Below are 14,712 nucleotides of genomic sequence, written 5' to 3'. Positions count from 1 at the left end.
GGGCACCAGAACTGGCATCAAAGTGGGCAAACAGCCCATTTTCACAGATTTGAATAAGTAACTGATGTTTTTAAGGGGTTAAATGCCTTTGGGCCACTGATACGACACTTATAATTCACAGACAGTGATGCCCTGCATCAAACCCAGGTCCCTTCAGCCTGGCCCAAATGGATTCCGGGCACCAGAACTGGCATCAAAGTGGGCAAACAGCCCATTTTCACAGATTTGAATAAGTAACTGATGTTTTTAAGGGGTTAAATGCCTTTGGGCCACTGATCCGACACTTAAAATACACAGACAGTGATGCTCTGCATCAAACCCAGGTCCCTTCAGCCTGGCCCAAATGGGTTCTGGGCACCAGAACTGGCATCAAAGTGGGCAAACAGCCCATTTTCACAGATTTGAATAAGTAACTGATGTTTTTAAGGGGTTAAATGCCTTTGGGCCACTGATATGACACTTACAATACACAGAAAGTGATGCCCTGCATCAAACCCAGATCCCTTCAGCCTGGCCCAAATGGGTTCTGGGCACCAGAACTGGCATCAAAGTGGGCAAACAGCCCATTTTCACAGATTTGAATAAGTAACTGATGTTTTTAAGGGGTTAAATGCCTTTGAGCCACTGATACGACACTTAAAATACACAGACATTGATGCCCTGCATCAAACCCAGGTCCCTTCAGCCTGGCCCAAATGGATTCCGGGCACCAGAACTGGCATCAAAGTGGGCAAACAGCCCATTTTCACAGATTTGAATAAGTAACTGATGTTTTTAAGGGGTTAAATGCCTTTGGGCCACTGATACGACACTTAAAATACACAGACAGTGATGCCCTGCATCAAATCTAGGTCCCTCCAGCCTGGCACAAATGGGTTCTGAGCATCAGAACTGGAATCAAAATTGGTTATCAGCACATTTTCTCAGATTTTAATAAGTAAATGATGTTTTTAAGGGGTTAAATGCCTTTGGGCCACTGATATGACACTTAAAATACACAGAAAGTGATGCCCTGCATGAAACCAAGGTTCCTCCAGCCTGCCCCAAATGGGTTCTGGGCACCAGAACTGGCATCAAAGTGGGCAAACAGCCCATTTTCACAGATTTGAATAAGTAACTGATGTTTTTAAGGGGTTAAATGCCTTTGGGCCACTGATATGACACTTACAATACACAGACAGTGATGCCCTGCATCAAACCCAGGTCCCTCCAGCCTGGCCCAAATGGGTCCTGGGCATCAGAACTGGAATCAAAATTGGCTATCAGCACATTCTCAGATTTTAATAGATAAATGATGTTTTTAAGGGGTTAAATGCCTTTGGGCCACTGATATGACACTTAAAATACACAGAAAGTGATGCCCTGTGTAATGATTCCAATGGCAGGGAATCACAAAAGGACAAGCACCAACGAGCTCTAGGGTGATGGAACCTGAGCTGACCGCGACCCTAAACCTGAACACACAAATAACAATAGCCGGGGAACGTGCCTACGTTGATCCTAGACGTCTCGCACCAGCCGAAGATCTAACTTCCCCTATTAGAAGAAACACAGACCTCTCTTGCCTCCAGAGAAATACCCCACAGAAATAGCAGCCCCCCACATATAATGACGGTGAAATGAGAAGAAGGCACATACACAGTATGAAAACAGATTCAGCAAAATGAGGCCCGCTAAAACTAGATAGCAGAGGATACAAAAGTAAACTGCGCGGTCAGCAAAAAACCCTTCAAAAAACCATCCTGTAATTACTTGAACTCATGTTCCAACTCATGGAACATGAGGAGCAATAACAGCCCACTAAAGCAACCAGCAGCAAAGAGACAATTATATGCAAGCTGGACAAGACAAAAATAAAGCAAAACGTGGAACAAGAAAATCAAAACTTAGCTTGTCCTGAAGATTACTGAAGCCAGAAGCTGAGGTAACAAAACACTCTGATAACCTTGATAGCCGGCGGGGAAATGACAAGAAAGCCCGGTTAAATAGGAAACTCCCAAATCCTAATAGAACAGGTGGACACCAGAGACAGCAGAACACAAATCACCCAGTACCATCAGTAACCACCAGAGGGAGCCCAAAAACAGAACTCACAACAGTACCCCCCCCCCTTGAGGAGGGGTCACCGAACCCTCACGAGAACCACCAGGGCGACCAGGATGAGCCCTATGAAAAGCGCGGACCAAATCATCAGCATGAACATCAGAGGCAACCACCCAAGAATTATCCTCCTGACCATAACCCTTCCACTTGACCAAATATTGGAGTTTCCGTCTGGAAACACGAGAATCCAAGATCTTCTCCACAACATACTCCAATTCTCCCTCCACCAGCACCGGAGCAGGAGGCTCAAGCGAAGGAACAACAGGTACCTCATACCTCCGCAACAACGACCGATGGAACACATTAATAGCAAACGATGCCGGGAGATCCAAACGAAACGACACAGGGTTAAGAATTTCCAAGATCCTATAAGGACCGATGAACCGAGGCTTGAACTTAGGAGAAGAGACCTTCATAGGAACAAAATGAGAAGACAACCACACCAAGTCCCCAACACGAAGTCGAGGACCCACGCGGCGACGGCGATTAGCAAACTGCTGAGCCTTCTCCTGGGACAACTTCAAATTGTCCACCACATGACTCCAAATCCGATGCAACCCATCCACCACCATGTCCACTCCAGGATAATCAGAAGGCTCCACCTGACCAGAGGAAAAACGAGGATGAAACCCCGAATTACAAAAGAAAGGAGAAACCAAGGTAGCAGAACTAGCCCGATTATTAAGGGCAAACTCGGCCAGCGGCAAAAAGGTAACCCAGTCATCCTGATCAGCAGAAACAAAACACCTCAAATAAGTTTCCAAGGTCTGATTAGTTCGCTCCGTCTGGCCATTCGTCTGAGGATGGAATGCAGACGAAAAGGACAAATCAATGCCCATCTTAGCACAGAACGTCCGCCAAAATCTAGACACAAACTGGGATCCCCTGTCAGAAACGATGTTCTCCGGAATCCCATGCAAACGAACCACGTTCTGGAAAAACAGAGGGACCAACTCAGAGGAGGAAGGCAACTTAGGCAAGGGTACAAGATGAACCATTTTAGAAAAGCGGTCACACACAACCCAGATGACAGACATTTTTTGAGAGACAGGGAGATCCGAAATAAAGTCCATGGAAATGTGCGTCCAAGGCCTCTTCGGGATAGGCAAAGGTGACAACAATCCACTGGCTCGAGAACAGCAAGGCTTAGCCCGACCACAAACCTCACAAGACTGCACAAAAGAACGCACATCCCTCGACAAGGAAGGCCACCAAAAAGACCTGGCCACCAAGTCTCTAGTACCAAATATTCCAGGATGACCTGCCAACGCAGAAGAATGGACCTCGGAGATGACTCTACTGGTCCAACTATCCGGAACAAACAGTCTCTCAGGCGGACAACGATCAGGTTTACCCGCCTGAAACTCCTGCAAAGCACGTCGCAAGTCTGGGAAGACGGCCGACAAAATCACCCCATCCCTAAGGATACCAGTGGGCTCAGAATTTCCAGGGGAGTCAGGCACAAAACTCCTAGAAAGAGCATCCGCCTTCACATTCTTTGAACCTGGCAGGTATGAAACCACAAAATTGAAACGAGAGAAAAACAGTGACCAACGAGCCTGTCTAGGATTCAGACGCCTGGCAGACTCAAGGTAAATCAGATTTTTGTGATCAGTCAAGACCACCACACGATGTCTAGCACCCTCCAGCCAATGACGCCACTCCTCAAATGCCCACTTCATGGCCAAAAGTTCCCGATTACCCACATCATAATTCCGCTCAGCGGGCGAAAATTTTCTAGAAAAGAACGCACATGGCTTCATCACCGAGCAATCGGAGCTTCTCTGTGACAAAACCGCCCCCGCTCCAATCTCGGAAGCATCAACCTCAACTTGGAAAGGAAGCGAAACATCAGGCTGACGCAACACAGGAGCAGAAGAAAACCGGCGTTTAAGTTCCTGAAAGGCCTCCACAGCCGCAGGAGACCAATCAGCAACATCAGCACCCTTCTTAGTCAAATCCGTCAAAGGCTTAACAACACTAGAAAAATTAGTTATAAAACGACGATAGAAATTAGCAAAGCCTAAGAACTTCTGCAGACTCTTAAGAGATGCAGGCTGCGTCCAGTCACAAATAGCCCGAACCTTGACGGGATCCATCTCAATAGTAGAAGGGGAAAAAATATACCCCAAGAAAGAAATCTTCTGGACTCCAAAGAGACACTTTGAGCCCTTTACAAACAAGGAATTAGCCCGCAGGACCTGAAACACCTTCCTGACCTGCTGAACATGAGACTCCCAGTCATCAGAAAAAACCAAAATATCATCCAAATACACAATCATAAATTTATCCAGATATTCACGGAAAATATCGTGCATAAAGGACTGGAAGACTGAAGGAGCATTAGAAAGTCCAAAAGGCATTACCAAATACTCAAAATGGCCCTCAGGCGTATTAAATGCGGTTTTCCACTCATCACCTTGCTTTATTCGTATAAGATTATACGCACCCCGAAGATCAATCTTAGTGAACCATTTAGCCCCCTTAATGCGAGCAAACAAATCAGTCAACAAAGGCAAAGGATACTGATATTTTACGGTAATCTTATTCAAAAGACGATAATCTATACAAGGCCTCAAGGACCCATCTTTTTTGGCCACGAAAAAAAAACCTGCTCCCAAAGGGGACGAAGATGGACGGATATGTCCCTTTTCCAAGGACTCCTTAACATAATCCCGCATAGCAGTATGCTCTGGCACTGACAGATTGAACAAACGACCTTTAGGAAATTTACTACCAGGAATTAAATCTATAGCACAATCGCAATCCCTGTGAGGAGGAAGCGAACTGAGCTTAGGCTCCTCAAAAACATCCCGATAATCAGACAAAAATACAGGAACCTCAGAAGGAGTAGATGAAGCGATAGAAATCGGAGGTGCATCATCATGAACCCCCTGACATCCCCAGCTTAACACAGACATTGTTTTCCAGTCAAGGACTGGATTATGAGTTTGTAACCATGGCAGACCAAGTACTAGAACATCATGTAAATTATACAATACCAGGAAGCGAATCACCTCCTGATGAACGGGAGTCATACGCATGGTCACTTGTGTCCAGTACTGAGGTTTATTCATAGCTAAAGGTGTAGAGTCAATTCCCTTCAAAGGAATAGGGACTTCCAGAGGCTCAAGACTAAACCCACATCGCTTGGCAAATGACCAATCCATAAGACTCAGGGCAGCGCCTGAATCTACATAGGCATCGACGGAAATGGATGATAATGAGCAAATCAGAGTCACAGACAGAATGAACTTAGACTGTAACGTACTAATGGCAACAGACTTATCAACCTTTTTTGTGCGTTTAGAGCATGCTGATATAACATGAGCTGAATCACCACAATAAAAGCACAACCCATTTTTCCGCCTATAGTTTTGCCGTTCACTTCTAGACTGAACTCTATCACATTGCATTGTCTCAAGTGCCTGTTCAGAAGACACCGCCAAATGGTGCACAGGTTTGCGCTCCCGTAAACGCCGATCAATCTGAATAGCCATAGTCATAGACTCATTCAGACCCGTAGGCGCAGGGAACCCCACCATAACATCTTTAATGGCCTCAGAAAGGCCATCTCTGAACTTTGCAGCCAGGGCGCACTCATTCCACTGAGTAAGCACTGACCATTTCCGAAATTTTTGACAATATATTTCTGCTTCATCTTGCCCCTGAGAGAGAGCTAATAAAGCTTTTTCAGCCTGAATCTCCTGGTTAGGTTCCTCATAAAGCAAACCCAATGCCAGAAAAAACGCATCCACATTAAGCAACGCAGGATCCCCTGGTGCCAATGCAAATGCCCAATTTTGTGAGTCACCCCGCAGGAAAGATATAATAATCTTAACCTGCTGAGCAGGGTCTCCAGAAGAGCGAGATTTCAAAGAAAGGAACAGCTTGCAATTGTTCCTAAAATTCAGAAAACTAGATCTATCTCCAGCAAAGAACTCTGGAATAGGAATTCTAGGTTCAGACATAGGAGCATGTACAACAAAATCTTGTATATTTTGAACCTTAGCAGCAAGATTATTCAAGCTGGAAGCTAAACTCTGGACGTCCATGATAAACAGCTAAGGTCAGAGCCATTCAAGGATTAAGAGGAGGAGGAAAAAAAAAAAAATCAGCCTGGCTGCAATTAAGGCTAGGCAGCAACCTCAGAGGAGAGAAAAAAAAAAAAAAACTTCCTCAGACTACTTTTCCTCCTACTTCAGCCCAAACATTTTGGCCGGCTATACTGTAATGATTCCAATGGCAGGGAATCACAAAAGGACAAGCACCAACGAGCTCTAGGGTGATGGAACCTGAGCTGACCGCGACCCTAAACCTGAACACACAAATAACAATAGCCGGGGAACGTGCCTACGTTGATCCTAGACGTCTCGCACCAGCCGAAGATCTAACTTCCCCTATTAGAAGAAACACAGACCTCTCTTGCCTCCAGAGAAATACCCCACAGAAATAGCAGCCCCCCACATATAATGACGGTGAAATGAGAGGAAGGCACATACACAGTATGAAAACAGATTCAGCAAAATGAGGCCCGCTAAAACTAGATAGCAGAGGATACAAAAGTAAACTGCGCGGTCAGCAAAAAACCCTTCAAAAAACCATCCTGTAATTACTTGAACTCATGTTCCAACTCATGGAACATGAGGAGCAATAACAGCCCACTAAAGCAACCAGCAGCAAAGAGACAATTATATGCAAGCTGGACAAGACAAAAATAAAGCAAAACGTGGAACAAGAAAATCAAAACTTAGCTTGTCCTGAAGATTACTGAAGCCAGAAGCTGAGGTAACAAAACACTCTGATAACCTTGATAGCCGGCGGGGAAATGACAAGAAAGCCCGGTTAAATAGGAAACTCCCAAATCCTAATAGAACAGGTGGACACCAGAGACAGCAGAACACAAATCACCCAGTACCATCAGTAACCACCAGAGGGAGCCCAAAAACAGAACTCACAACAGCCCTGCATGAAATCAAGGTTCCTCCAGCCTGGCCCAAATGGGTTCTGGGCACCAGAACTGGCATCAAAGTGGGCAAACAGCCCATTTTCACAGATTTGAATAAGTAACTGATGTTTTAAGGGGTTAAATGCCTTTGGGCCACTGATATGACACTTACAATACACAGACAGTGATGCCCTGCATCAAACCCAGGTCCCTCCAGCCTGGCCTAAATGGGTTCTGGGCACCAGAACTGGCATCAAAGTGGGCAAACAGCCCATTTTCACAGATTTGAATAAGTAACTGATGTTTTTAAGGGGTTAAATGCCTTTGGGCCACTAATACGACACTTAAAATACACAGACAGTGATGCCCTGCATCAAACCCAGGTCCCTCCAGCCTGGCCCAAATGGGTTCTGGGCATCAGAACTGGAATCAAAATTGGCTATCAGCACATTCTCAGATTTTAATAGATAAATGATGTTTTTAAGGGGTTAAATGCCTTTGGACCACTGATATGACACTTAAAATACACAGAAAGTGATGCCCTGCATGAAATCAAGGTTCCTCCAGCCTGGCCCAAATGGGTTCTGGGCACCAGAACTGGCATCAAAGTGGGCAAACAGCCCATTTTCACAGATTTGAATAAGTAACTGATGTTTTTAAGGGGTTAAATGCCTTTGGGCCACTGATATGACACTTACAATACACAGACAGTGATGCCCTGCATCAAACCCAGGTCCCTTCAGCCTGGCCCAAATGGATTCTGGGCACCAGAACTGGCATTAAAGTGGGCAAACAGCCCATTTTCATAGATTTGAATAAGTAACTGATGTTTTTAAGGGGTTAAATGCCTTTGAGCCACTGATACGACACTTAAAATACACAGATAGTGATGCCCTGCATCAAACCCAGGTCCCACCAGCCTGGCCCAAATGGGTTCTGGGCACCAGAACTGGCATCAAAGTGGGCAAACAGCCCATTTTCACAGATTTGAATAAGTAACTGATGTTTTTAAGGGGTTAAATGCCTTTGAGCCACTGATACGACACTTAAAATACACAGACATTGATGCCCTGCATCAAACCCAGGTCCCTTCAGCCTGGCCCAAATGGATTCCGGGCACCAGAACTGGCATCAAAGTGGGCAAACAGCCCATTTTCACAGATTTGAATAAGTAACTGATGTTTTTAAGGGGTTAAATGCCTTTGGGCCACTGATACGACACTTAAAATACACAGACAGTGATGCCCTGCATCAAATCTAGGTCCCTCCAGCCTGGCACAAATGGGTTCTGAGCATCAGAACTGGAATCAAAATTGGTTATCAGCACATTTTCTCAGATTTTAATAAGTAAATGATGTTTTTAAGGGGTTAAATGCCTTTGGGCCACTGATATGACACTTAAAATACACAGAAAGTGATGCCCTGCATGAAACCAAGGTTCCTCCAGCCTGCCCCAAATGGGTTCTGGGCACCAGAACTGGCATCAAAGTGGGCAAACAGCCCATTTTCAAGGATTTGAATAAGTAACTGATGTTTTAAGGGGTTAAATGCCTTTGTGCCACTGATACCATAATGCATACATATAGAACAGGGAGCCCCACGTCAAAAACAGGTCTCTTCAGCCTGGCCCAACTGGGTTGTGGGCCTCAGAACTGGCATCAAAGTGGGCAAACAGCCCATTTATACAGATTTGAATAAGTAACTGTTTTTAAGGGGTTAAATTCCTTTGGGCCACTGATACCACAGTGCATACATATAGAAGAGGGAGCCCCACATCAAAAACAGGTCTCTTCAGTCTGGCCCAAATGGGTTCTGGGCAACAGAACTGGCATCAAATTGGGCAAATAGCCCATTTTCACAGATTTGAAGAAGTAACTGATGTTTTTAAAGGGTTAAATGCCTTTGGGCCGCAGATCTGACACTTAAAATACACAAACAGTGATGCCCTGCATCAAACCCAGCTCCCTCCAGCCTGTCCCAAATGGATTCTCGGCATCAGAACTGGCATCAAAGTGGGCAAACAGCCTATTTTCACAGATTTGAATAAGTAGCTGATGTTTTTAAGGGGGTTAAATGTCTTTGGGCCACTGATACCACAGTGCATACATATAGAACATGGAGCCTCACATCAAAAACAAAGTCCCTCCAGCCTGGCCCAAATGGGTTCTGGGCACCAGATCTGGCATCAAAATGGGCACACGGCCCTTTTTCACAGATTTGAATAAGTAACTGATGTTTTTAAGGGGTTAAATGCCTTTGAGCCACTGATACCACAGTGCATATGTCAGGAAATAGGAAGAAGTCCTGATTACTTCAATTACACATACAGCACTCCGAGCTGCAATTTCCTCTGCCTGCCCACACAAGGCTGGAATTCTAAGCCACTCTTTCTCCCTCCCCCGCTATACAGCCGTAATGTACGACGAGCCTGCCAGCGTCATTGAAGAATTTATATGGTCCTGTGCTGCTGTCACGATAATGCCAAAAAATGTCTTATTGTGAGTGTAGTTTCAGAAGAACATGGCTAACTACACACACACACTCACAATGCAGCTGCGACCCCTTTCTCTTCCCCCCACTCAGCTTCACTCCTACCCGAAACAAATCCTATGATAGAGACTGGGCAACCTGATACTAATGGTGGGCAGGGTGTGGCTTTAAACTGCAGGTGACCAATGCGGCAAAGCCACCCGTTGTCCCTCCCATCTCACTCAGGAATGCCTTTGTCTGAGACCTTGGAATAAGGTAAAGAACTATCCGATCAGTGCATATCATTAACCAGCCCTTTAGTGATGTCACAAGCTCAGAAGTATAAGTCACTATACTCTTAGACCAGCCATCAGTCTTGGCCGGGAAGCGATCTAACACAGCTTGGCAAAGCTGTTCCATGCATCTGGATGTATTTATCCTCCTAAGCCACAGGCCAGCCAAGATAATAAAGTTGTCTGCAGGATGCGTTTTTTCCCCATAGACTAGCATTACAGACGTATTGCCACACGTCGCAAACGTCGTGCGATGGATGCGCCGTGTTGTGGCAGACCGCCGGCACAAAAAAAAACGTTCAATGTAACTTTTTTTGTGCGTTGTGTCCGCCCCCTCCTCCCCGCAACTCACAATGGGGCAGCGGATGCGTGGAAAAAATGCATCCGCTGCCCCCGTTGTGCGGCGCTTCCACAGCATGCATCGGTACCTGGGCCCGACGCTAATGTGAAAGTAGCCTAAGCCACAGGCCAGCCAAGATGATACCATGACATAACCTGTAAGTTCTTTTTTCAACGTTAATCCTTTTTTATTTTGTAATCTGTAATGTACCGTATTTTCCGGCGTATAAGACGACTTTATAACCCCTGCAAATCATCTCAATAGTCGGGGGCCCAGGTACCAACACATGCTATGGAAGCGCCGCACAACGGGGGCAGCGGATGCATTTTTTCCACGCATCCGCTGCCCCATCGTGATTTGCAGGGAGGAGGGGGCGGAGCTTTGGACGTGAAAGCGCGGCCGAAAATGGCGGACACAACGCACAAAAAAAGTTACATTGAACTTTTTTTGTGCCGGCGGTCCGCCACAAAACGGCGCAACCGTCGCACGACGGTTGCGACGTGTGGCAATACGTCGGTAATGTTAGTCTATGGGGAAAAAACGCATCCTGCAGACAACTTTGCAGAATGCGTTTTTTCCCCAAAACGACGCTAGTGTGAAAGGAGCCTTAGGAGGATAAATACATCCAGATGCATGGAACAGCTTTGCCAAGCTGTGTTAGATCCCTTCCCGGCCAAGACTGATGGCTGGTCTAAGACTATAGTGACTTATACTTCTGAGCTTGTGACAACACTAAAGGGCTGGTTAATGATATGCACTGATCGGACAGTTCTTTACCTTATTCAAAGGTCTCAGACAAAGGCATTCCTGAGTGAGAGGGGAGGGACAACGGGTGGCTTTGCTGGATTCATCACCTGCAGTTTAAAGCCACACCCTGCCCACCATTAGTATCAGGTTGCCCAGTCTCTATCATAGGCTTTGTTTCGGGTAGGAGTGAAGCTGAGGGGTGGGGGGGAAGAGAAATGGGTCGCAGCTGCATTGTGAGTGTGAGTGTGTGTGTAGTTAGCCATGTTCTTCTGAAACTACACTCACAATAAGACATTTTTTGGCATTATCGTGACAGCAGCACAGGACCATATAAATTCTTCAATGACGCTGGCAGGCTCGTCGTACATTACGGCTGTATAGCGGGGGAGGGAGAAAGAGTGGCTTAGAATTCCAGCCTTGTGTGGGCAGGCAGAGGAAATTGCAGCTCAGAGCGCTGTATGTGTAATTGAAGTAATCAGGACTTCTTCCTATTTCCTGACATATGCACTGTGGTATCAGTGGCTCAAAGGCATTTAACCCCTTAAAAACATCAGTTACTTATTAATATCTGTAAAAAAGGGACGTTTGCCCACTTTGATGCCAGATGTGGTGCCCAGAACCCATTTGGGCCAGGCTGGAGGAACTTGTTTTTGATGTGAGGCTCCATGTTTGATATGTATGCACTGTGGTATCAGTGGCCCAAAGGCATTTAACCCCTTAAAAACATCAGTTACTTATTAATATCTGTAAAAAAGGGACGTTTGCCCACTTTGATGCCAGTTCTGGTGCCCAGAACCCATTTTGGCCAGGCTGAAGGGATCTGGGTTTGATGCAGAGCATCACTTTTTCTGTATTTTAAGTGTCGTATCAGTGGCCCAAAGGCTTTTAACCCCTTAAAAACAACAGCTACTTATTCAAATCTGTGAAAATGGGGTGTTTGCCCACTTTGATGCCAGTTCTAGTGCCCACAACCCATTTAGGCCAGGCTGAAGGGACCTGGGTTTGATGCAGGGCATCACTGTCTGTGAATTTTAAGTGTCGTATCAGTGGCCCAAAGGCATTTAACCCCTTAAAAACATCAGTTACTTATTAAAATCTGTGAAAATGGGCTGTTTGCCCACTTTGATGCCAGTTCTGATGCCCAGAACCCATTTGTGCCAGGCTGAAGGGACATGGGTTTGATGCAGGGCATCATTTTCTGTGTATTTTAAGTGTCGTATCAGTGGCCCTAAGGCATTTAACCCCTTAAAAACATCAGTTACTTATTCAAATCTGTGAAAATGGGCTGTTTGCCCACGTTGATGCCAGTTCTGGTGCCCAGAACCCATTTGGGCCAGGCTGCAGGGACCTTGGTTTGATGCAGGGCATCACTGTCTGTGTATTGTAAGTGTTACATCAGTGGCCCAAAGGCATTTAACCCCTTAAAAACATCAGTTACTTATTCAAATCTGTGAAAATGGGCTGTTTGCCCACTTTGATGGCAGTTCTGGTGCCCAGAACCCATTTGGGCCAGGCTGAAGGGACATGGGTTTGATGCAGGGCATCACTATCTGTGTATTTTAAGTGTTGTGTCAGTGGCCCAAAGGCATTTAACCCCTTAAAAACATCAGTTACTTATTCAAATCTGTGAAAATGGGCTGTTTGCCCACTTTGATGCCAGTTCTGGTGCCCAGAACCCATTTGGGCCAGGCTGAAGGGATCTGGGTTTGATGCAGAGCATCACTTTTTGTGTATTTTAAGTGTCATATCAGTGGCCCAAAGGCATTTAACGCCTTAAAAACAACAGTTACTTATTCAAATCTGTGAAAATGGGGTGCTTGCCCACTTTGATGCCAGTTCTGGTGCCCAGAACCCATTTGGGCCAGGCTGAAGGGATCTGGGTTTGATGCAGAGCATCACTTTTTGTGTATTTTAAGTGTCATATCAGTGGCCCAAAGGCATTTAACCCCTTAAAAACATCAGTTACTTATTCAAATCTGTGAAAATGGGCTGTTTGCCCACTTTGATGCCAGTTCTGGTGCCCAGAACCCATCTGGGCCAGGCTGCAGGGATCTGGGTTTGATGCAGAGCATCACTTTTTGTGTTTTCATGTGTCGTATCAGTGGCCCAAAGGCATTTAACCCCTTAAAAACATCAGTTACTTATTCAAATCTGTGAAAATGGGCTGTTTGCCCACTTTGATGCCAGTTCTGGTGCCCAGAATCCATTTGGGCCAGGCTGCAGGGACCTGGGTTTGATGCAGGGCATCACTGTTTGTGTATTTTAAGTGTCATATCAGTGGCCCAAAGGCATTTAACCCCTTAAAAACATCAGTTACTTATTCATATCTGTGAAAATGGGCTGTTTGCCCACTTTGATGCCAGTTCTGGTGCCCAGAACCCATTTGGGCCAGGCTGCAGGGATCTGGGTTTGATGCAGGGCATCACTGTCTGTGTATGGTAAGTGTCATATCAGTGGCCCAAAGGCATTTAACCCTTTAAAAACATCAGTTAGTTATTCAAATCTGTGAAAATGGGCTGTTTGCCCAGTTTGATGCCAGTTCTGGTGCCCAGAACCCATTTGGGCCAGGCTGCAGGGACCTGGGTTTGATGCAGGGCATCACTGTTTGTGTATTGTAAGTGTCATATCAGTGGCCCAAAGGCATTTGACCCTTTAAAAACATCAGTTACTTATTCAAATAAGTGAAAATCGGCTGTTTACCCACTTTGATGCCAGTTCTGATGCCCAGAAACCAATTGGGCCAGGCTGAAGGGACCTGGGTTTGATGCAGGGCATCACTATCTGTGTATTTTAAGTGTCGTATCAGTGGCCCAAAGGCATTTAACCCCTTAAAAACATCAGTTACTTATTCAAATCTGTGAAAATGGGCTGTTTGCCCACTTTGATGCCAGTTCTGGTGCCCAGAACCCATTTGGGCCAGGCTGAAGGGATCTGGGTTTGATGCAGAGCATCACTTTTTGTGTATTTTAAGTGTCGTATCAGTGGCCCAAAGGCATTTAACGCCTTAAAAACAACAGTTACTTATTCAAATCTGTGAAAATGGGCTGTTTGCCCACTTTGATGCCAGTTCTGGTGCCCAGAACCCATTTGGGCCAGGCTGAAGGGATCTGGGTTTGATGCAGAGCATCACTTTTTGTGTATTTTAAGTGTCGTATCAGTGGCCCAAAGGCATTTAACGCCTTAAAAACAACAGTTACTTATTCAAATCTGTGAAAACGGGGTGCTTGCTCACTTTGATGCCAGTTCTGGTTCCCAGAACCCATTTGGGCCAGGCTGCAGGGACCTGGGTTTGATGCAGGGCATCACTGTCTGTGTATTTTAAGTGTCGTATCAGTGGCCCAAAGGCATTTAACCCCTTAAAAACATCAGTTACTTATTCAAATATGTGAAAATGGGCTGTTTGCCCACTTTGATGCCAGTTCTGGTGCCCAGAACCCATTTTGGCCAGGCTGAAGGGACCTGGGTTTGATGCTGGGCATCACTATCTGTGTATTTTAAGTGTCGTATCAGTGGCCCAAAGGCATTTAACCCCTTAAAAACATCAGCTACTTATTCAAATGGCCAAAGTTGACTGTCTGCCCACTTTGATGCCAGTTCTTATGCCCAGAACCGATTTGCGCCAGGCTGGAAATAACTGGTTTGGATGTGGGGCGCCCTGTTCTATATGTCTGCAGTGTGAGATCAGTGGCCCAAAGGCATTTAACTCTTTCTTCAGCGCTCTTTGGTGCACACTTTGATGCCCATTTTTGTGCCAGTTTTATTGTTTTTGTAGCCGTTTTTAAGCGTATTCACATCAGGGCTCCTCGCTGCAT

This window comes from Ranitomeya imitator, chromosome 8 (assembly GCF_032444005.1).
Source record: "Ranitomeya imitator isolate aRanImi1 chromosome 8, aRanImi1.pri, whole genome shotgun sequence".
Classification (NCBI taxonomy): Eukaryota; Metazoa; Chordata; class Amphibia; order Anura; family Dendrobatidae; genus Ranitomeya; species Ranitomeya imitator.
The sequence above is the reverse complement of the archived record's forward strand: the minus strand, read 5'-3'. Positions refer to the sequence as shown.